General features: G+C 38.7%; 1 protein-coding gene and 1 non-coding gene across 11 annotated transcripts in view; one reads left to right on the top strand and one right to left on the bottom strand.

Moving 5' to 3' along the window:
• RABGAP1L (RAB GTPase activating protein 1 like) overlaps positions 1-24,757 on the top strand; it is an 830,901-nt gene that overhangs the window by 20,410 nt on the left and 785,734 nt on the right. The window lies entirely within an intron of this gene.
• LOC112438695 (small nucleolar RNA U13) lies at positions 20,098-20,199 on the bottom strand. Its single transcript, XR_003027070.1, has one exon. It is a non-coding gene; the product is annotated as a small nucleolar RNA U13 (small nucleolar RNA).

Genomic DNA, 24,757 nt, shown 5'->3' with positions numbered 1-24,757 from the left:
CTTAAGACTCTTCTTCCTAAAAGGAATAAAGAATTAGTTGAGATTTCCATAAGGGATACCTTTATATCAGTTGCTAAGTTCAGGGTACTGATCCTGTATAAGAATAGCTTCCAATTCAGATCTATAAACAACAAAATAGTTTAGTGAAAACACACACACAGGATTTGGAGTAGCAGATAACTAGTTGTTCTAGAGCCAGACAGACCTGGTTTGAACCCTGACTCCACTGTTGTAACCTTGGGCAAGTTGGTGTGACCACACTGTCATTTCTTAGCACTCTTTACTGCCGCTTTATATGTTCTTGAGGTCTTTCATTAGTACTAGAATAATGATACAATGATAGTGATGCATGTAATCATGACAAGTGGAAACTTGCTATTTCCTCCATTAGCTAAAATTTGAAAGCCATAATTGATAAACTTTGCTTAAGTTGTACATTTTTTTGAGACAAGGTCTCACTCTGTCACCTACCTTAGAGTACAATAGTGTGATCATAGCTCACTGCAACCTTGAACTCCTGGGCTCAAGGGATCTTCCTGCCTTAGCCTCCCAAGTGGCTGGGACTGAAGGCATATGCCACCACGCCTGGCTAATTTTTTATATTTTTTTGTAGAGACAAGATCTCGCTTTGTTGCCCAAGCTGGTCTCGAACTCCTGGGCTTCAGTTATCCTCGTGCCTTGGCCTCCCAAAGTGCTAGGATTACAGGCATGAGCCACCGCATCTGGCCAAGTTTTACTTGTATTTTGTGAAAATAGTACCTGGTAGCCTCTGAATAAATTATTTCTTGTTGTGTTTTAAAATTTGCTTATTTGTGTTCATATATTCACTCTTGATAATTTAATAATTATTAAAACACTTACTCTGTGCCTGGTACTTGTTTCATGCTTTACCTGCATTATTTCATTTAAGATCAATATGTGAAGTGGGCACTTCTCTTACATTTAATTCACAGACGAGAAAACAGAGGATACAGGGAGATTGAGTAACTTGTCCTATATGATATGGTTTATAAGTGGCAGAACTGAGATGTAAACTCTTTTCTATTAGGTTCTTTTTTGCTTCAACTAACACCAGAAAAGTAGCTTAAACTTAGGATGTATATAGGTTATATGCCAGTACTAAGCCATATTATTTTATTTTGATTTTTTTAAAGAGATGAGGTCTTGCTGTATTGTCCAGGTTGGTCTTGAATTCCTATGCTTAAGTGATCCTCTCACTTTGGTCTCCCAAGTAGCTGGAATTATGTGCATGTGCCACCGTGCCTAGCTACTAATCATTTTATACAAGGGTCTTTCTTTTTTTCTTTTTTTTTTTTTTGAGACGGAGTCTCGCTCTGTCGCCCAGGCTGGAGTGCAGTGGCGTGATCTCGGCCCACTGCAAGCTCCGCCTCCCAGGTTCACGCCATTCTCCTGCCTCAGCCTCCCGAGTAGCTGGGACTACAGGTGCCTGCCACCACGCCCAGCTCATTTTTTGTATTTTTAGTAGAGATGGGGTTTCACCGTGTTAGCCAGGATGGTCTCGATCTCATGACCTCGTGATCTGCCCACCTCGGCCTCCCAAAGTGTTGGGATTACAGGCGTGAGCCACCGTGCCCAGCCTGTACAAGGGTCTTGAGCATCATCTGTGGATTTTGGTATCCATGGGGGATCCTGGAATCAAGCCCCCACAGATACCAAGGGACTGTAACCACCATTAGTAGGGCTGTGAAGAGAGAGTATGTGTGTAAGGTCACTATTCCTGAGCATATGCCAGTAAGGGAGACAGCTTAAACAAATTAAGGGCTCTGCCAACAGAAAGAAGGGAGGTGGGTAGGAATGATTATTTACATAGGTAACAAAGAGTGTCTGCACCTTTGTGTCTTTTAACTACTACTATACTGTACTCCCTCCCTAATTTAAGAAGATATTTTAAAATAGCATAAATGAGGGAGAAATATAAATGGTAATAAATTTCAGGATAGAAGAAATCCTATGGAGATTTGACAGTTACAGTGGTTAGGTAGTCTAAGTTCTGATGCAGATGGATAAGTAATGCAGATCATGTTAAAAGGCAACTTTGGGTTGAATTAATATAACTGTGTCCTCCGTGGACTGATGGGTAACCACTTGCTTTACTTAACCCTAATTGGCTTCATGTTAAATAATTTGGTTTAGCTGTGTAGTTTCAGGGCTATGGGAAGAAACTGAGGAGATTCAGGGAAAACAAAATGAAATATGCATTAAGGAGATGAAGCATAGGCTTTCTAAGCTAATTACCAGAATTAGTGGAATTTCTCTGTATTTTGGTTGAGAGAAAGTTAGTAAGTGACCTTAATAGTTTTCAAGCTTGTAAAATTTCTAAGTCGAAATGGTTCTTGTCTCTCCCACCCCTTCAATTCTTAGAAGACGAAATTGAGATTATCATAAAATAGTTTGGTTAGAGGTAAAGAACAGCTTTCCGACTGTAGAGGTTATTAAACACTGGATCTCAGGGGAAGAGGGCCAGCTGTAGGTTTTAGTCAAAAGATGAAGTGAAAAGGCAAGACCCATAAATCACAAATTATAGTTTAAGCAGTGAAATTATAGTTTAAGCCATTTTTGAAGCTGTTGGAGTTGGGACATAATTCTGAGTCTGAATATTTCCACAGTCAAACTCCTGAAGGTCCTGCCTCCCATCCTATCCTCTCTCCTCACTTGAGTGAATCTTTGTTAGCATTTAAGACTTTTACTTCCCCCCGTAAACAGCTCTACAACAGTGTAGAATGTAAAAAATTAGAACTGCAAATATGTGTTGCCCTGACAAATACATCAACTATTTTGATTTTCTTTCATGTTGCCTTTCTCAGTATGGCTATTTAAAGTTTCTTAAGACATTTTTTTCCCACTAAGTTATTTATATTTATTACAGAAAACCAGAAATAACTTCTGTGAACATGTTGTAATATTTTTCTAAAGCTATTTCTTTATATGCATGTGTTTTAGAGTTGTGTGATTCTGTAGTTTCATAACAGCATGCATAATAACACTGAGTTATAATAGTTCCCTTATTATCTCTTTCCTATTAGACTGTGAGCCCCTTTAAGGCATATATTATTGTTTTCATCTTTATATACCTTGAAAAGTTGATGTACTTCACATAAAGATGAGGCGAGAGTTGTAGATACAATTTGTATATTTTCTTGATCTATTATTAGCATTTTCTTCCAAATTTTATTAAAATGGATGCCAATAAAAACAGATACATTATTCAACTCACTCTTTTGCCCAGGCCCTGCCGTGGTGAAGATCATGGCTCACTGGGGTGTTGCTTTGTTGCCTAGGCTGGTCTCGAACTTCTGGGCTTAAGTGATACTCCTGCCTTGGCCTCCCAAAGTCTTGGGATTACAGGTGTGAGCCACTGTGCGAGCCGCTGTAACCGGCCTAAAGATATACTTTATTTTTTAAAGCAGTTTTAGGCCCACAGCAAAACTGAGCAGAAAGTACAGACAGTTCCTGCATACCCCTGCCCTTATACAACGTGCACAGCCTTCCCCGCTATCGACATTCATACATCAGGGTAGTAAATTTGTTACAGCTGATGAACCTACTTGACACATCATTTCTTCACCTTAAGTCTGTAGTTTATATTAGATTTCACTATTGATGTTATACATTCTATGGGTTTTGACAAATGTATAGTGACGTGTGTTCACCATTATTAGTATCATATGGAATGGTTTCACTGCTCTAAAAATCCTGTGTTCAGCCTATTCCTCCCTCCCTGGACCCTAGTTTGTCTTGCCTCAATACTTTTGCCTTTTCCAGAATGTGATATAGTTGAGTCACAGAGTATACAGCCCTTTCAGATTGGCTTTTTTTTTTTTTTTTTTTTTGAGATGGAGTCTCGCTCTGTTGCCCAGGCTGGAGTGCAGTGGCGCAATCTTGGCTCACTGCAAGCTCTGCCTCCTGGGTTCACGCCATTCTCCTGCCTCAGCCTCCCAAGTAGCTGGGACTACAGGCACCCACCACCATGCCCGGCTAATTTTTTGTTTTTTTTTTAGTAGAGATGGGGTTTCACCGTGTTAGCCAGGATAGTCTTGATCTCCTGACCTCGTGATCTGCCCACCTCGGCCTCCCAAAGTTCTGGGATTACAGGTGTGAGCCACCGTGCCCGGCAGATTGGCTTCTTTCACCTAGTAAAATGCATTTACTGTTCCTTTGTGTTTTCGTGGCTTTGTCACTCATTTCTTAGCATGGAATAGTATTACATTTTGTCTGGATGTACCACAGTCTGTCTATTCATCTACTGAAGGACATTTTGGCTGCTTCCAAGGTTTGACAGTTATGAATAAAGCTGCTGTAAATATCCATGCGCAGATTTTTGTATGAATACGTTTTCAACTCATTTGGGTAAATACCAGGGAGTGCAATTGTGGGGTCATATGGTAAGACTGTGTTTAGTTTTGTAAGAAACCGTCAGACTATCTTCCAAAGTAGCTGTATTATTTTGCATCCGCACTAGCAGTGAATGAAATGACATCATAAATTTAAATTCACTTAAACTTAAAATGTCCAAAACGAAATCTGTCATCATTTTTTAAAAAATAAATTAAAACAAAAACAAAACACTTTTAAGCTCAGGAAAGTAACCTCCAGAGTACTTTCAGAATATCCCAGACAAATTGGGGCTTTGCAGATCAATATTTGCAGGTTGATCTTTGCCTGGGATCTTCCATATAAAACTAAAAAATGAAGTCTGTGGTAGCTGTTCTTGCCTAGGGTCTCTGCTAACACAGAAGTTTCGTGAAATTTTATGGTGTTAATCCCTTGTAAACTATGGATTTAGAAACTCATATTCCCAGACTAAGACTAGTCTCTTTATTTATTTCTTCAATTCCTAGTAGCCAAAGGTAATTAGATTTTACTTTTGGCAGGTGTATGCTAGCGATGTCTACTTTATTTAAGAAGATGCTCAACCTCTAAGTGGTGTGGGAGGTGTTTCTAAAGGTCACTCAAGGTTGGGGTACAGTTGTGGTGGCAACCCTTCCCTGCCTAACTTGTTGTTTGCTCTATAGGGCAATGATTCTTGACCTCTTTGGGTTATAGATTTCAATGAAGTGTTTCTAGGGAAAGGAGGAACCTGGGAGAGATCTGTCAGTGCTCTCTGCTATCCTTTTGTTTGTAGTGACAGTATCTGCAAAATATGGGGACACCTTAAGATGCCTTATAATCTTTTAGATCTATTAGGTTGGTGCAAAAATGATTGCCGTTAATAACTTCAAAATCTACCGGTTAGGGATCATTCAGTAAGCAAGTAAATATACCAACTGAGGTGGAGAAAAGTGTAGGCAGCTTGCTTTGAGAATTTTAGAGCTAAAGTACAGTGAAGGGTAATTTTAAATTTTACTTCTTTTAGAAGGTTTTATTTATAATTAAATTGATTTTTTGGTTTTATTTGAATAAATATAAAATTATACATTCAAATAATTATTTCTTGAAATTTTCTCCTTTATTTTAAAATGCTGGTTAGTATGTGATAGTTGTAGCACATTTAAAGAAGAATACAAATAAAAGTGCAATTCTACTTCTCCCTATACATTGTTTAATAAGCATATGCCTTTTAAAAAATGACCTTATAATGGGCTGAGTATATTTTGGATATTGTTCTGTGGCAGCATAATACCACATAACTTAATTAACTGTCTCCTTATTGTTAAATGTTTAGATTCCCTCCTTCCTGCACCCCCTTTGAAAGCAATGCTGACATGTGTGTCCTTGTAATTGTACTTTGATATATTGGCAAGTATTTTCCTGGGACAGAATTTTGCAGATGGATCACTGGATTATTGTGTACATTTACTTTAAAATTTGCTTAAAGTCCGGGCGCGGTGGCTCACGCCTGTAATCCCAGCACTTTGGGAGGCCAAGGTGGGCGGATTACCTAAGGTCGGGAGTTCGAGACCAGCCTGACCAACATGGAGAAACCCCGTCTTTACTGAAAATACAAAATTAGCCAGGAGTGGTGGTGCATGCCTGTATTCCCAGCTACTTGGGAAGGGTGAGGCAGGAGAATCGCTTGAACCCGGGAGGCGGAGGTTGCGGTGAGCCGAGATCGCGCCATTGCACTCCAGCCTGGGCAACAAGAGCGAAATTCCATCTCAAAAAAAAAAAAAATTTTTTTTCTTAAAAATTTTCTTTTAATTCTAAGAGAGTTTTATGTTGACTTCTAGTGCTTTTTGGGCGCTGATGCTCACACTTATTTTGATAAAGATGAAAGATGTTTACCAAATAGAATATTGGACATAGAAACTCCCAAGGAAATTCTCTACGTAGCTGAATTTCAGGTAGATGGTGAAGATGCAAGGATAATCTCACAAAGTTATAGCTAACAATCACTAATTCTGGGTGATTTGGCAATGTTTTGGCAAGCAGTTATTTTAAACTGCTTTCTAGTAAGAAATAATTAAAGTCAATGCTTTGATTTAAAAAGAATGCATATGGTTAAAATTTAAAGAGTTCAGAATGTTATCTATCTACTCTATAGATCCCTGCTCCCCTTCTACACCAACCTGTAGAAAAACTAGTCAGCTCAGTTATTCAGAGGCTGATTTCCCAGTTTGTTATTATCTGTGTACTTTTATTCTTCACATTTGACCTGTTACTACTCAGTTCTACATCTGCTAGTATGGACATGTAAAGGAAAGGGAGAGAATGTGATCAGATCTAGTAAATGATGGGTTAATTGAAGAAGTTGTTTAAAGTTAGGAGTCATAAAAACATAACATACATACACTTTAAACATTTTATTTTAACTTGAAATCGAGGTATACATTTATTTACCAAGATTTTGATGTTGGGCCAAGGCCTTCTGGCATTCTATATCTTGGTCTTTCTTTCATCCATTTCCCCTATAATGCTTCATTGTAGATTTTTCAATGTACTTAAAACTTTAAATCCTTAAATGTGGTACAAGACTGTACATTATGTGGCTCTTTGCCAGTTTTTTCGAAATCTACTTATCCTTAGGTGTTCTGTGATAAGTTTCACTGACTTTTCAGTTTCCGAAACTTGCCTCAGGGCCTTTCCACATATTGTTCCCATAACCTGGAATGATAATTTCTTTAAATCCTTGGCTGGCCCAGATCTTTTGAGGTCTCTTCTCAAATGTTCTGTCCTCAGAGAGGCTTCGTAAATATTAGATAATATTCCAGTATAAAGTAGGATAACCCCAACCTCCCCACAAGCCCACTAATATCACCCTTTTCTCTTCCTTCACTGTACCTGCCAAATGTGGCAGGTAGAGTGAAGGAAGTGAACAGGTAATTTTCTTTTTACAAGACTGAAGCCTCTGTGAAGGCAAGGGCCATCCATATATATTGGGTTTATCATAGTGTAATAGCCTTTGGTTAGAGCAGTGTCTGCTATGTAATAAGAAGCTTAAATATTTGTAGACTTAATCAAATGTTTATTATTTATATATAAAGTGTCAGGCACTGTGGGGGGCATTACTTAGTAAAATGCCACTTAGTCATCTCATTGATAGCCTATAGTACATTTTAAAATGGAAGTGTGTACATCCAAGTATGCATTTAATGAAATATGGGACATTTAAAAAAGTTTTCAGATGCTAATACTGGAGAGAATAATGCAAATTTACTAAAATAATTAGGACCCTTTTTAAAACATGGGGGCAATGTTGCTTATCTTTTTAAAAATAGTCATTTATTTTTCATTCACTATCTTAAGAATTCTGATCATCTTGTAGGAAACTTAGAAACACTAGGAAGGTCATAGGCACTATTATTAATAATTATAGAATTGTTTTCCTCTAAATTAGAGTTTTCTTTGTGACCCTACATAACGTAATGATATTTGCTCTCTGGAGAGCCAAATGGGCCTGAAGTATAGAACTGAAATATAGGTAATTAAAACTAAACTAATATACTATAATTCTGATTGTTATGTCTTAAGATTTGTTGGCCTTAATAAGGTGTGCTGGGATAAACAAAAAGGAAGGCATCATTTGTAAAGGTTTTCTTCTTTAATCCCACTTTTGTTTTTGCATGACCAGAAATTCTCTGATATAGCAGGGTATACTTTATATAAAGACTATGGGCAGTAAGTGTTTAGTGTTTGTCTTTATATTAGGTCTATAGAGTGTGGTTTCTTGATTATGGGTGAGGAAATTAGCCTTTCAAATTCCATTAGCTGTAAAGTGGATTTGGATTTGGTATTTGTATTGGTTGGCTAATTTAATTCAAATCTTTTAAAATTCTCGTGCTGAAATGATCAAAATTTCTCTAACAGAAATTATTTTGGTCTTTGAAGTGTGTAAATTTAACCTGTTCATAAAATAAGTATTATCAGCTGGTATGTTTCTTATACTTTTCTGGGAATACAAAAATGAATAAAGCATGGTGGTTGTCTTAGAGGAAATAATTGTAATTGATGAGATACATATAAATAATGTGATACGATAAATGCTAGAGTAGGAATATAAATTATGTAAAGTGTTGTATAAGCACTGTAGAGGGAGTAATTGATTCTTTGGGAGAGTTGGAGAAAGTTTTACAGATTTGTTAATTCAGACATATCTAATTATTAGGGTTTTTAACACTTTTGTGTCTTCTCTTTTTCCTGTTTAGCTTTGTACTTTGCCATTAGAACTCTTGAGTGACCAGGTGCATTGTAAATGAGCAATAATATTTTGAAAGAAATCTTTTTTCCTGAGCAGTGGGTCTCAACAATGGTTTTAAAATACTCAGTAAACTGCCCTAAGCAGATGTGCTGTCATTTAGGCTTTGTTGTTCCATTTATACAGCACAGGCAGAGTAGATTTTGCATAATTTTTAAGGGCCGTATGATTTTTGGAATGGGATATGAACATTGGCTACAACTTAAAGTCACCAGTTATGTTAGCCTCTAACGAGAGTCAGCATGTCCTTTGAAGCTTTGAAGCCAGTCATTGACTTCTCTCTAGCTATGAAAGTCTTAGATAGCATTTATTTATTTATTTATTTGTTTGTTTGTTTGTTTGTTTGTTTATGATGGAGTCTTGCTCTGTTGCCCAGGCTGGAGTGCAGTGGCGTGATCTTGGGTCACTGCAAGCTCCGCCTCCCGGGTTCACGCCATTCTCCTGCCTCAGCCTCCCGAGTAGCTGGGACTACAGGTGCCTGCCACCACACCTGGCTAATTTTTTGTATTTTTGGTAGAGACGGGGTTTCACTGTGTTAGCCAGGATGGTCTCAATCTCCTGACTTTGTGATCCGCCCACCTCTGCCTCCCAAAGCACTAGGATTACAGGCGTGAGCCACCACGCCCGGCAGATAGCATTTCTTTCAGTAGAAGATTGTTTGTTTACATTGAAAATCTGTGGTTTAATGAAGCCACATTTATCAATTATCTTAGCCAGATCTTCTGGATAACTTACTGCAGCTTCTGTTACTGTATTAGTACTTACTGCTTCACTTTATACTTACATGTCATGGAGATGGCTTTTCTTTAAACCTTGCTTAATCGTTTGAATATTTGTCCCTTCCAAAACTTCTGTTGATACTTAATTTCCATTGTGGCAATATTGAGAAGTGTGGTTTTTCAGAGGTGATTGGGTCATGAGGGCTCTGCCCTCATGAATTCATTCATGGATTAATGTGTTAGTGGATTATCATGGGAGTGAGACTGACTCATTGCTTTTTAAGAAGAGAAAGGGGCTGGATGCAGTAGCTCATGCCTGTAATCCCTGTACTTTGGGAGGCCAAGGCAGGAGGATTGCTTGATCCCAGGAGTTTGAGACCAGTCTGGGCAACATAGTGAGACTCTGTCTCTACAAAAACTAAAAAAATAACTAGCTGAATGTGGTTGTGTGTGCCTGTAGTGCCACCTGTAGTCCCAGGCTGGGTGACAGAATGAGACTCTGTCTCCAAACAAAAAGAAAAAAGGAAGAGAGACCTGAGCTAGCATATTCAGCCTCTTTGCCATGTGATTCCCTGTTCTGCCGTTCAGCTCAGTACTCTGCAGAGAGTCCCCACCTGAAAGAAGGCCCTTGGCTGGGCGCAGTGGCTAACGCCTGTAATCCCAGCACTTTGGGAGGCCGAGGCGGGTGGATCATGAGGTCAGGGGATCAAGACCATCCTGGCCAACATGGTGAAACCCCGTCTCTACTAAAAATACAAAAATTAGCTGGGCATGGTGGCATGCATCTGTAGTCCCAGCTACTTGGGAGACTGAGCCAGGAGAATCACTTGAACGTGGGAGGCAGAGGTTGCAGTGAGCCAAGATCACACCACTGCACTCCACCCTGGTGATAGAGTGAGACTCTGTTGCAAAAAAAAAAAAAAAAAGAAAGAAAGAAAGAAGGCCCTCACCAGATGCTGCCCATTTACCTTGGGCTTCTCAGCATCCATAACTGTAAGAAATCATTTTCTTTATAAATTACCAAGTTTCAGGTATTTTTTAATAAGCAATAGAAAGCAGACTAAGATAAATGACATGAATCAGCATCTGCTAGTTTCATACTTTTCTTCTGCGGCTTCCTTACCCTTTTCATCCTTGCTTAGAATTGAAGAGTTAGAGCCTAGCTCTGGATTGGGATTTGGCTTAAGACAATGGTTGGTTGGTTTGATGTTCTATCCAAAGCACTAAAACTTTCTACTCAGCAGCAAAAGACTGTTTCACTTTCTTACCATTTGTGTGTTCAGTGGACTGACACTTTAAATTTTTTAAAAGAACTTTATCTTTGCATTCAGACTTCACTGACCAGTACAAGAGGCCCAGCTTTTGGCCTGTCTCCGCATTCAACATGTTGCCTTCCTCAGTAAGCTTAATCATTTCTAGCTTTTGCTTTAAAGTGAGAGACTTGCAACTTTTCCTTTCATTTGAACACTTAGAAGCCATTGTAGCATTATTAATTGGCCTATTTTCAATATTGTTGTGTTTCAGGAATAGGGAGGCCCAAGGAGAGGGAAAGAGATGGAAGAACGGCTAGTTGGTGGAGCAGGCAGAACACACACAGACTTTAAACTCTGAAGTTCGCTGTCTTAGATAGGTGCGGTTTGTGGCGCCTGTAAACTATTGCAATAGTAATACCAAAGATCGCTGATCACAGATCACCAGAACAGATAGAATAATAATGAAAAAGCACAATAAAGTGAAGCACAATAAAATGAGGTATGCCTGTACCTTATAATAGCTTGAAAATTTCTTAAATTCTGTGTTTTATCTCAGGAATGTGTGTGAATTTTGCATTTCATTGCATACTGTTAATAAAAATATAGAAATATTTGAATTACTGCCAGAAAAAGGAAAAACAAAAATCATTTCCTGTTTGTCTGTTGATTTTTGAAAACTGGGGTAAATGAAGAGAGCTGACACTACATACCCGGTTTAGCACTTACTTTCTTTTTCTTAGTGTATCCCTGGTATGTTTCAGTTTATGCCTGAAGATGTACGTCACCAGTTTGAGAAAAAAAGATTGGCCAGTCAGATAATGAAACATTGCATTACTTTTCTCCCTCTTACGTGTATAGCCTTGGGGAAAATTACTTAATTTGAGTCTGCTACCCTCATAAATTGGGCCAATAATGTGTACCCATACTTTTTTTGGGAGGGGATCATATAGTAGCTGCTAATTAAACATTTATTAGCTGCTTCCTCCTTTTCCTGCCACATTCCTGTTGCTTTCTTCTTGGCTTTAACCCAGGTCTTATAACTGCTTGGTATGCTTTAATCAGCTTGCTTACTGCCCTGATGGTTTTTATTAGCCAGTGCATAGAGAATAATGCTAGAAGATGCTTGGGGCATAAGCTGAGACATTCCTGGAATAATAGAGACACACTGACTCAGGAACAGTCAGTGCACAGGGAAATGTTTGGATTTAGCTTATCAGAGTAAGCAAAGGTCTAGAAATACATCTACATTAATCAGTGGAAAGATGGGCCAGACTAAAAATTGGAATTAGAATGTAGGACTGAATGCATTTATACGTAGAGTCTGCTTTCTGTGCAGCAGTAAAAGCAGGTGATATTGACTTAGTTTTTTTCAAAGTGGTTAGAGTATTAGACTGAATGGTCTAAAAATTTCATAGATGGAAGTAAAGGTATGTTCAAAAATATACTTTCTCTGAAATGTTATAATTGAACTTAGAACATTTATGTTAGTGGTTTTATTCTGTAAATGATAATACTCATTCCTGTAATTCTCTTTATGTTGTCAGTGTGTTTCATTAACTATATCTGCTTGATCTCAAACCTTGATTATTTCTCTAACTGCGTAACACATGGCAGTTGGAGGTTCAAGAGAGTCTAATTAAGTCACTTATCCACCTCTTTGAGGTTTTTTTTTTTTTTTTGGAGATGGAGTCTGTCACTCTGTTGCCCAGCCTGGAGTGCAGTGGCATGATCTTGGCTCACTGCACCTTCACCTACCAGGTTCAAGTGATTCTTGTGCCTCAGCCTCCCAAGTAGCTGGGATTATAGGCACATGCCACCATGCCCAGCTAAATTTTGTATTTTTATTAGAGACAGGGTTTTACCATGTTGCCAGACTGGTCTCGAACTTCCAACCTCAGGTGATCCACCTGTCTCGGCCTCCCAAAGTGCTGGGAATACACACGTGAGCCACTGCACCCAGCCTCTGATTTCTTAACAGAGAAGAGAAACAATAAGCCAAACATGGATCAAAATAAAGTATTGAGCTTCATTACTGGTTGAGTTAGAAAATGTGGTGAATATTACAGTATTGCACTTCTAGCAAAAAGTGAAAGCCCCCACACGAAAATAGGAGAACAAAGGAATAGGTTTTTTGCCAGAGTCCCTTCAGATAAACACTTTGGGCAGGAAACTAGGCAGGCATGTCACCATTGGGCTTCAGATGGGCACCTGACAATGCTGTCGTTACTGTAGGAGACAGACCATCACAAAGTGAGATTGATTTGGTTGCTTCAGATCTGGACTGAATTATGTATTTTAATTAGCTATATTAAATAAAACAAATTAACTCTTTTGAACGTATTCCTTCATTTGTAAGGTGGGAATACAGTTGAGTGATGACTGCGAACATAAACATGACTAAAATGCCCAGAACTTTCTGGTTTATAGTAGAAGTTTCTGGTTTAGCAAATAGTAGTAATAAAAGGATAACTGTTATCCTTAACAGTTATTCTTAATAAGTCAAACCTCGAATGTTTACATCTTTAAAAATTTTAACTGCCACATTTGTTACATTCTTAAATTGTGCTGTTAAAAGTAGAAAACTTGGCTGGGCGCGGTGGCTCACGCCTGTAATCCCAGCACTTTGGAATGCCCAGGCGGGCAGATCATCTGAGGTCAGGAGTTCAAGACCACCCTTGCCAACATGACAAAACCCTGTCTCTACTAAAAATACAAAAATTAGCTGGGCGTGGTGGTGCATGCCTGTAATCCCAGCTACTCGGGAGGCTGAGGCATGAGAATCGCTTGAATCCGGGAGGTGGAGGTTGCAGTGAGTCGAGATCTTGCCACTGTACTCCAGCCTGGGTGACAGAGCAAGACTCTCAGAAAAAATCTCCAAAATAGAAAACCTGTCTCCTTAAACTAATATTGTTTCTCTGACCTACTCATTTCAGGAAACAAAAGACTACAATTGCCTTTATGCTGATATGCCCTTATATTGAAGACTTGACCATATATAGGAACATTAAACAGAATGCCAGGTAGAGGTTTTGATTTTCTTGTCAAAATGTCAGAAATATTCTTCATGTGTTTTGGGGAAGGGAGTATTAATAGGGGTCAACTGTACATTAGTGAATACCTGTCATTTGAAATAGGAGCTTTTAAAATAGTATATATTTAAGGTGTAAAACATGATATTTTGATATACATATACATAGTTAAATGATTACTACAGTAATAGGAGCAATAATTTTATGTGTGCTGTTCTAAGCACTTATGGTAACTCATTTTATGTTAACAACAATCCTGTGAGATGGGAATATTTATCCTCCATCTGAAAAAAATTAAGGCATGGAGAGACCAAGTTACGTGTTCAGGGTCATTAAACTGACCCATGTAGAAGCCATGATTCAAAACCAGGCATTCTTAGTGCCCAGCATGGGGTCAACACTGACCTGGTTGGCTTTGGTACCTCTTTAATTGCATTCGTACTAAGCACTCAGTCAGTCGTAACCATTCTCTTCTCCCTTGTGGTAATTAATGGTGGTGGTGGTGGAGAATCTACGGGATTAGGCTTCAGTTAATTCTTTTTTTTTTTTTTTTTTGGAGACAGAGTCTTGCCCTGTCGCCCAGGCTGGAGGGCAATGGCATGATCTCAGGTCACTGAAACCTCTGCCTCCTGGGTTCAAGCGATTCTCCTGCCCCAGCCTCCTAAGTAGCTGGGATTACAGGTGTGCACCACCACGCCCAGCTAATTTTTTGTATCTTTAGTGGAGATGGGGTTTCACCATGTTGGCCATCCTGGTCTCAAACTCTTGACCTCGTGATCTGCTCACCTCAGCCTCCCAAAGTGCTGGGATTACAGGCATGAGCCACCGTGCCCGGCCGGCTTCAGTTAATTCTAAAGCCTGGGACTGTCAGTAGGATTTTAAATCTTAGAGACCAGTTCTGAGAAAGTGACCTGTTGGCTCTTCATTGCCCCCAGGAAAAGTGCTAAGATTGTTATCAGTTACCTGACATCTGGTGGGCCGGCACGCACGCCTTAGCCACAGTCTCTTGAATAGTCAGGAATATCTAAAAAGTTATAAGAAGAAAAAGCAACAGGAAGAGACAGACAACAGATGGGTGGTTGCCAGGAGTGGGGGAAGGAGAGAATGGGTAGTGACTGCTGGTGGGCACAGGGTTTGCTTTGAAATTAGATTGACACAAATTATTATTTTCCAGTTTATAAAATCAGGTTTTTCAGGAGGTCTTTACATTGAATCACAAGTGATTTCACCCTAATATGGTGTGAATTGATTTTATTGTTCACTCTTAGTTCTTTATAAACTAATTTCCCCCTCCTTGAGTGTTTGTTTTAAAATTTTGGCTCTTTCTTGATAACCTGGAATATATATATTTGGATAATTATTTTCAGGAAGAGTATATTATATGAGTGATCTCTTTTCTGAGTTCTTGTTCAGTTGAGAAGGACTTGATTATGTACATGTGCAGATATGGGATTCTCAGATTTTGATCTTTATGTTTCTCCCTGGGAAAGTTTAAGGGTTGATCCATTATAATCTGGCTTTTAGTTTTCCAGAGGAAAGGGCTAAGTCTGAGATTAACTTGATTCCTCTTGGCCCTTCCGAATATCCATTTCTCCTTTTTTCCTCTTTGTAGATAATCTTTTTTGATTTCTTGTTTTTCTGTAGGATTGAAAAATGTTTTTATTAGGCTGTATTTAGATATTGGCATGTTTTAATTAATTTTTCCCTATATACTCAAAATCTGTACATGTTCCAATTCAGATTTTTCTTCAGTTTAGAAAAATTTCCTTCTCGTATTTTTTTGAGAGTGTAATATGTTTAAGACCACAGACTGAGGAGCCAGATTGTTTGGTTTCCAATTCCTGTTATGATACTAGTAACTTTGGGTAGGGTTCTTAATCAATCTTTCTCTTTCTTTCTTTCTTTCTTTCTTCCTTCCTTCCTTCCTTCCTTCCTTCCTTCCTTCTTTCCTTTCCTTTCCTTTCCTTTCCTTTCCTTTCCTTTCCTTTCCTTTCCTTTCCTTTTCCTTCCTTCCTTCCTTCCTTCCTTCCTTCCTTCCTTTCTTTCTTTCTTTCTTTCTTTCTTTCTTTCTCTCTTTCTCTCTTTCTTTCCTTTCTTTCTTTTCTTTTCTTTCTTTCTTTCTTTGTATCCTTCTTTCTTTCTATCCTTCTTCTTTTTTTTTTTTTTGAGACAGAGTCTTGCTCTATCGTCCAGGCTGGAGTGCAGTGGCGTGATCTCAGCTCACTGCAACTTCCACCTCCTGGGTTCAAGTGATTCTCCTGCCTCAGCCTCCTGAGTAGCTGGGATTACAGGCATGCACCACCATGCCTGGCTAATTTTTTGTATTTTTAGCAGAGACAGGGTTTCACCGTTTTAGCCAGGATGGTCTGGATCTCCTGACCTCGTGATCCGCCCACCTTGGCCTCCCAGCGTGAGCCACCACGCCTGGGCTGTAGTTCTTTTTATTTTCTTCTTGTGGAATTATTTTATTTAGATTGCCTCTTTTGGATATGATCTCCATATTTTTCTTTCCTCAGCATTTGTATTTCTTTCTTTCTTTCTTTCTTTCTTTTTTTTTTTTTTTTTTTTTTGAGACGGAGTCTTGCTCTGTCGCCCAGGCTGGAGTGCAGTGGCACGATCTTGGCTCACTGCAAGCTCCGCCTCCTGGGTTCATGCCGTTCTCCTGCCTCAGCCTCCCGAGCAGCTGGGACTACAGGTGCCCGCCACCACGCCCGGCTAATTTTTTGTATTTTTTGGTAGAGATGGGGTTTCGCTGTGTTAGCCAGGATAGTCTCGATCTCCTGACCTTGTGATCCACCCGCCTCGGCCTCCCGAAGTGCTGGGATTACAGGCGTGAGCAGCATTTATATTTCTTAATCCTTTTATTCTTTCTGGGAAAATTTTTTAAGTTTTTAATCTTTTTTCTTTTTTTTTTTTTCTCTTTACCGAAGTTTCTAATCTGGCCAGTTCTGCTGTTGTTTTCATATTATTTTTTCTCTGCAATTTCTCCAAATCTTAGATTGTTTCCTCATCATAACTTCCTGCTCTAGTTTCTTGTTTGTAATCTTCTCTTGGATTGTCCTGAGAATGTCAATTAGAAATTTTATAAACATGTTTTCCTGTATCTTATAGTAAATCTGTTTCTGAAGAAATTGTGCATTCATTGTTTAGGCTAGTATCCATAATTTGAATTATGGTATTTTTTTGGACATCAGCTTTGTCTTCTGCTCATTTTTATAAGTGGGAGGTCTCTGCCAGCTTAGTATTAGTCTTAGCATAAGGTGGAATTTGAGATGTTTTATAACAAAGGTAGATATAGATCATATTAAATTTTTGATTTAAGAAAAATGAAAGGTGGCAATATTTCTTGAAGCCCCAGGAATGACTGATCTGGGATTCATATTATCATAAAAGAGAACAATAAGTGATAAACATTAATATTTATTTAGCTTTTTAAAATGTGCCAGGCACTGTGCCCAGTGCTTTACATATGAATTATATCCTTTTCTCTTTCTCAGCAACTTTATGGTAGATACTATTTTTCCTGTAAACTTAATGAAGTTGAAGTTTAGAGATTTACTCACCTAAGGTCATAAGGCTCATAAATAGTAGAGCCAGGATTAAACCCAAGTGTTTGACTCCAGCAGTTGAGTGTCAAATAGTTAGGTTTTAATGGCCTCTCGTCAATATCCCAAAGGGCTTGAACTCTTATAAGTAGGTTTAGTTCCAAACTGATACACTGCCCGATCTTAATCATGATGGTCAGTAGAAGATGTGTTTAGATCCCTCTTGGTGAAAGGAGCCCCTGAGTTTCCACGTAATACACTTGGAAAACCATAGAATTTGTTTCCTTAATTTTGCTCATTCACAACCCCTCTGTCACACTGCTTGATTCTCTGTTTCTTAAGCGTAGCACAATACGTCTGATCTCTTGTTTTTAAAATATCTGTTATGCCTGGACAACATGGTGAAACCCTGTCTGTACTAAAAATACAAAAATTAGCCGGGCATTGGTTGCGGGCGCATGTAATCTCAGCCACTCGGGTGGCTGAGGCAGGAGAATCACTTGAACTCAAGAGGCGGAGGTTGCAGGGAGCTGAGATTGCGCCATTGCACTCCAGCCTGGGTAACGAGAGCGAAACTCCGTCTAAAAAAAAAAAAAATCTGTTATGGTGTGTGTTATGTAGATATTCTTAGGGTTCTGGGCATGTAGCTGACACCTTTTCATGAAGTGCAGAAAAACCCATTTTATATGAATGTGTTTTCAGAATCAGCCATAGTTCCTGTTACAGAAGATGGACCTAATAATTATTGGTTGTGTGAATGTTGTATGAATTAAATTAGATAAGGAGATTACATAGCATACTCCTCTAAAATGCGCATATTTAAAGTAGTTGGGTATATGTATCATGATCAGCTGGAAACCTTTTTTGAAATACAGATGCTTATTATGACTTAGAAACACTGTTCTAATTTGATTATATTTAGAGACTATAAAAGTGATTGAATAGTTCTTGGTAAATAATTGTTACTTTTCTTGATTTTTAAATATTCATGCTGTAATGATAAAAATATCCAAATCCATAGTGTATATGGTTTAGATCTTGTTTATAATATACAGAGAAAGGCCATCAGGAGTTTCTTGAAGTAATAAATACATTATTGTTGAGTTCATTTTGGAGTTATTTACTGTACTAAACCAGCCTCACAATGACTTTGCAGATTTGTGATTTTACTCTTGGCTTTTAGAGAGAGAAGGACACACAGTAAATAATCCCTAAGTTCAGGGAATTGACTTAATGAGAGTAAATTGAGAATAGTTGAATTTTTAAGCTCTTTGGATTCTGGGTTAGTATTTAGATTTATTTGATTTAAGATGATAGTTGAAGTTACATGAAAATAAGTCTTTCCAAAATGAAAATCTTTTTAGTAATCAAATGAGGATTTTCTGATAGCAACAGGGTGCATTGGAAATGAGATTTTCTGATCAGCAGCAGCATGCATTGCACTGTATTGGGGAATTGAGGTAAAGTAATATTTATAAGTTCATATTATTGGCCGGGCACCTTGGTCATCAAGAGTGAGTGAGTCCAACAACTAGCAGGTGTCTTGGCTTGTGAGGCGCCCCCTCCAGCATTAATGGGAAAAGAGATGAGGGCCAGGGCCGGGCATGGTGGCTCATGCCTATAATCCCAGTACTTTGGGAGGCTGAGGCAGGTGGATCACCTGAGGTTGGGAGTTCGAGACCAGCCTCACCAACATGGAGAAACCCCATCTGTACTAAAAATACAAAATTAGCCGGGCGTGGTGGCGCATGCCTGTAATCCCAGCTAGTCAGGAGGCTGAGGCAGGAGAGTCGCTTGAACCTGGGAGGCGGAGGTTGCAGTGAGCCAAGATTGCGCCATTGCACTCCAGCCTGGGCAACAAGAGCAAAACTCCATCTCGACAAAAGAAAAAGTTCTTATTACTGAGGAAAATTAAAAAATTCAGTGCCTTCAATATAAACACTTAAAGTTATGGGATATGAAAATTATGGACATATCAGACCTGAATTTTATGTTATTTTACTCACTTGACCAGTAAGATCTTGAGTCATATATTTTAGTGGAGGCAATTTTATTCATGTATTGTTTTTTTTCTTTTTTAAGACAGGGTCTTGCTCTGTTGCCCAGGCTGAAGTGCAGTGGTGTGGTCTTGGCTCACTGCAACCTCTGCCTGCCGGATTCAAGCAATTTTCCTGCCTGAGCCTCCTGAGCAGCTAGGATTACAGGCGTATACTACCACACTCAGCCAATTTCTGTATTTTTAGTAGAGACGGGGTTTCACTATTTTGACCAGGCTGGTCTCGAACTCCTGACCGCAAGTGATCCGCCCACTTTGGCTTCCCAAAGTGCTGGGATTACAGATGTGAGCCACCATGCCCGGCCCATACATTGTTTTTCAATTCTAAAACATTCTGTTTTAAAAGATCAGTTGTTTTGTTCATTATTTCCTTAATAGTGTATTCCTTCATGATTGTGAGAGCCAATTCAATATCTCTAACGGTCTTTTGAAAATCTTAAATAGGGCAAATTTTATTCTGGGTTTCCATGACTCAAAAATCAGTGTTGATGGTTCTTGTCTCCCCTCCCTCATAATGTGGTTTGGCAAAATGCTTCAGGGAAATAACAGTGAGGGTGATTGAGGGAAAACTGAAAAATCCATGAAGGAAGTAATAGCTATTCTTAGAATTATTGGCTCTAAAAAATACTTTCTTAGGTTCTCTCTAGTCATGATTACTCATAGGAAACAAATATGAGGTTTATAGATTTAAATCCAGGTATTTCTTTAAAGAGAAAATAAATGTTAAAGAAGTCATATTCATTGTTTTCATTAAGATTTGAGATTTTCGTAACAAGTTAGAGTAAAAGGGAAGTAAAAATCAAATAAGCTAAAATAGGTACCTGAGATGTCTTTTTCTTCCATGTTAGACAGATAATGTACCAATGCTGTAGCAAGGTTTGAGGGAGGCACATCTCATATGTGTGTGAAAACCCAGTTATCATGCTTATGAACTACAAAAGGATCTATATAAGTTCTTGTGTAGGTGTTAGCTAACAATCTGGTGTTCCTAAAATGTGAAACACATATATCTTACTCTTTGGCAAATTAGCAAAGTAAGCTGGCATAACAGCTTCTATTCTTGACAGGAAAATTCTATACCTTTTTGTACTTGATTAGTCCATTAGGTTATTATCTACAGTTACCTGAATATGAGTAAAAATTAAAAAGAAATCTGTATATGAGGTAGAGGGATGGCTCCTAGAAAACATGTATATACAGATGTTTTTGCCATAAACCTATAGAATAATCATATTTTACTAGAGCAGATTTAATCAGTTGGGGAGACTGTTGAAACTGCTTCCAGAGGTGGCACAAGTTATATTTTGAAGGTTACAAATTGTGTTATATTTAGTTTATGCCACTTTGATACTTCTAAGGTTTAAATTTTCTGTGCTTTTTTGTTTACTTGACATTTCTGGGATTGAGATCATGTTTGTTTCCTGCTATATTTGTTTTCTAGTCACGTTGAACCTTGTTTTTCTAATAATTATGCTGCAATATTGTTTGATACATACAATTTTAGCTATGTTCTCTTTTCCCTACTGGTATTTTGCATTTATATAAATAACCTTTATAGGATAAAGTACAGTGTCTTTTGTCTTGAAAAAAGATGAAAAACTTTTTCAATGTGTCCCCGTTTGGTTTCAGTTATCCACATCTGAAGTCACTGTGGCTTTGCCTGTTTAAACAAATTTCTTTTCTTGTCCCTTCAGTAGCAACCACCAGGGCCGTCGTTTTACATGTCACTTTTCTTTCATTCAGAAAGAGATGCTCACTTTGGTTGTTAATTTTTGTTTTAGTCTGCTCCTATCATTATGGTAGTTTATAGAAACTATTTTTTAATTTTAGTTTTAATTTTTCTTTTTTCGCAGAGACAAGAGTCTCCCTCTGTTGCTCAGGCTGGTCTTGAACTCTTGGCCTCAAGCAGTAATCTGCCGCAGGCTCCCAAAGTGTTGAAATTACAGGTGTGAGCCACCACACCCAGTGTAGAAATTTTTTTTTTTTTTTTTTGAGATGGAGTCTTACTCAAGTGATTCTCCTGCCTCAGCCTCCCGAGTAGCTGGGATTACAGGCACCCACCACCACACCCGGCTAATTTTTATTTGTTTTAGTAGAGATGGAGTTTCACCATGTTGGTTAGTCTAGTCTCGAACTCCTGAGCTCAGGTGATCCGCCCACCTTGGCCTCCCAAGGGGCTGGGATTACAGGTGCCACCGCACCCGGCCTAGAAACTATTCTTTAGCTGTGATATGTACTTTATTCTATCATCATTTATTTTATTTAGATGCTACACAATGTGCTAGAGTCTAAAGGGAGTGTGTGCTTGTATTTTTCTTTTTTTTGTTAAACTACTTCTCATGCTATTATTGCTTGGCTTTTTTTTTCTTTTTTTAAATTATACTTTAAGTTTTAGGGTACATGTGCACAACATGCAGGTTTGTTACATATGTATACATGTGCCATGTTGGTGTGCTGCACCCATTAACTCGTCATTTAGCATTAGGTATATCTCCTAATGCTATCCCTCCCCCCTCCCCCCCACCCCACAACAGTCCCTGGTGTGTGATGTTCCCCTTCCTGTGTCCATGTGTTCTCATTGTTCAGTTCCCACCTATGAGTGAGAACATGCGGTGTTTGATTCTTTGTCCTTGCGACAGTTTGCCGAGAATGATGGTTTCCAGCTTCATCCATGTCCCTACAAAGGACATGAACTCATCATTTTTTATGGCTGCATAGTATTCCATGGTGTATATGTGCCACATTTTCTTAACCCAGTCTATCATTGTTGGACATTTGGGTTGGTTCCAAGTCTTTGCTATTGTGAATAGTGCCACAATAAACATATGTGTGCATGTGTCTTTATAGCAGCATGATTTATAATCCTTTGGGTATATACCCAGTAATGGGATGGCTGGGTCAAATGGTATTTCTAGTTCTAGATCCCTGAGGAATCGCTACACTGACTTCCACAATGGTTGAACTAGTTTACAGTCCCACCAACAGTGTAAAAGTGTTCCTATTTCTCCACATCCTCTCTAGCACCTGTTGTTTCCTGACTTTTTAATGATTGCCATTCTAACTGGTGTGAGATGGTATCTCATTCTGGTTTTGATTTGCATTTCTCTGATGGCCAGTGATGGTGAGCATTTTTTCATGTGGTTTTTGGCTGCATAAATGCCTTCTTTTGAGAAATGTCTGTTCATATCCTTCGCCTACTTTTTGATGGGGTTGTTTGTTTTTTTCTTGTAAATTTGTTTGAGTTCATTGTAGATTCTGGATATTAGCCCTTTGTCAGATGAGTAGGTTGCAAAAATTTTCTCCCATTCTGTAGGTTGCCTGTTCACTCTGATGGTAGTTTCTTTTGCTGTGCAGTAGCTCTTTAGTTTAATTAGATCCCATTTGTCAATTTTGGCTTTTGTTGCCATTGCTTTTTGTGTTTTAGACATGAAGTCCTTGCCCATGCCTATGTCCTGAATGGTATTGCCTAGGTTTTCTTCTAGGGTTTTTATGGTTTTAGGTCTGACATGTAAGTCTTTAATCCATCTTGAATTAATTTTTGTATAAGGTGTAAGGAAGGGATCCAGTTTCAGCTTTCTACATATGGCTAGCCAGTTTTCCCAGCACCATTTATTAAATAGGGAATCCTTTCCCTATTGCTTCTGTCAGGTTTGTCAAAGATCAGATGGTTGTAGATGTGTGGTATTATTTCTTTTGCTGTGCAGAAGCTCATGAATTTAATTAGATCCCACTTGTCCTTTTTTTCCTTTATTGTGATTGCTTTGATGTCTTTGTCATGAAATCTTTGCCTGTTCCTATGTCCAGGGTGGTATTTTTTAGGTTGTCTTACAGGATTTTTATAATTTTGGGTTTTACACTTAAGTCTTTAGTCCATCTTGAGTTAATTTTTGTATATGATGTAAGGAAATGGTCCACCTTCAGTGTTCTGTGTGGCTAGCCAGTTTATCCCATCACCATTTATTGAATAGGGAGTCTTTTCCCCATTGCTCGTTTGTATATGATGTAAGGAAATGGTCCATCTTCAGTGTTCTGCGTATGGCTAGCCAGTTATCTCGTCACCATTTATTGAATAGGGAGTCTTTTCCCCATTGTTTTTGTCAGCTTTGTCAAAGATCAGATGGTTGTAGGTGTGTGGCCTTATTTCTGGGCTATTTTGTTCCATTGGTCTATGTGCCTGTTTTTGTACCAGTACCATGCTGTTTTGGTTACTGTAGCCCTGTAGTATAGTTTGAAGTTGGGTAACATGGTGCCTCCAGCTTTGTTATTTTTGCTTAGGATTTCTCTGGCTGTTCAGATTCTTTTTTTGGTTCCATATGAATTTTAAAATAGTTTTTCCTAGTTCTGTGAAGAATATTGTTTGATAGGAATAGCATTGAATCTGTAAATTGCTTTAGGCAGTTTGGCCATTTCAATGACATTCTATCCATGAGCATGGGATGTTTTTTCATTTATTTGTGTTGTTTCTGATTTCCTTGAGCAGTGTTTTATAATTCTCAGTGTAGAGATGTTCTACCTCGTGGTTGGCTGTATTCCTAGGTATTTTGTTCTTTTTGTGGCAATTTGGAATGGGATTGCCTTTCTGATTTGGCTCTTGGCTTAGCTGTTGTTGGTGTATAGGAATGCTAGTGATTTTTGTACATTGATTTTTTTTTTTTTTTTAAAGATAGTGTATCTCTCTGTTGCCCAGAGTGCAGTGGCACTAGAGTGCAGTGGCACAATCTCGGCTCACTGCAACCTCCACTTCCCAGGTTCAAGTGTTCTTGTGTGTCAGCCTCCTGAATAGCTGGGATTTCAGGCATGTGCCACCATGCCCAACTAATTTTTGTATTTTTAGTAGAGACAGGATTTCACCATGTTGGCCAGGCTGGTCTCAAACTCCTGACCTCAAGTGATCTGCCCACCTCAGCCTCCCAAAGTGCTGGGATTATACGTGTGAGCCACTGTGCCTGGCCTGTACATTGATTTTGTATCCTGAAACTTTGCTGAAGTTGTTTATCAGCTGAAGGAGCTTTTGGGCTGAGACTGGGGCTTTCTAGATATAGAGTCATGTTATCTGTAAACAGAGATAGTTTGACTTCTACTCTTTCTGTTTGAATGCTCTTTCTTTCTCTTGCCTAATTGCTCTGGCTAGGACTTCCAATACTATTTTTAATAGGAGTGGTCAGAGAGGGCATCCTTGTGTTGTGCCGGTTTTTACAGGGAATGCTTCTAGCTTTTGACCGTTCAGTATAATGTTGGCTGTGGGTTTGTCATAGATGGCTTATTATTTTATTCCTTCAGTACATAGTTTACTGAGAATTTTTAACATGAAGGGGTGTTGAATTTTACCAGAGGCCTTGATATGGTTTAGCTCTGTGTCCCCATCCACATCTCATATTGAATTGTAATCCCCAGTGTTAGGGGAGGGACCTGGTGGGAGGTGATTGGATCGTGGGGGCGGATGTCTCCCTTGCTGTTCTCATGGTAGTGAGTGAGTTCTCGCAAGATCTGGTTGTTCTCACG

This window comes from Pan paniscus, chromosome 1, assembly GCF_029289425.2.
Source record: "Pan paniscus chromosome 1, NHGRI_mPanPan1-v2.0_pri, whole genome shotgun sequence".
In the NCBI taxonomy this organism is placed as follows: Eukaryota; Metazoa; Chordata; class Mammalia; order Primates; family Hominidae; genus Pan; species Pan paniscus.
This window is presented reverse-complemented; position numbering and strand designations above follow the sequence as displayed.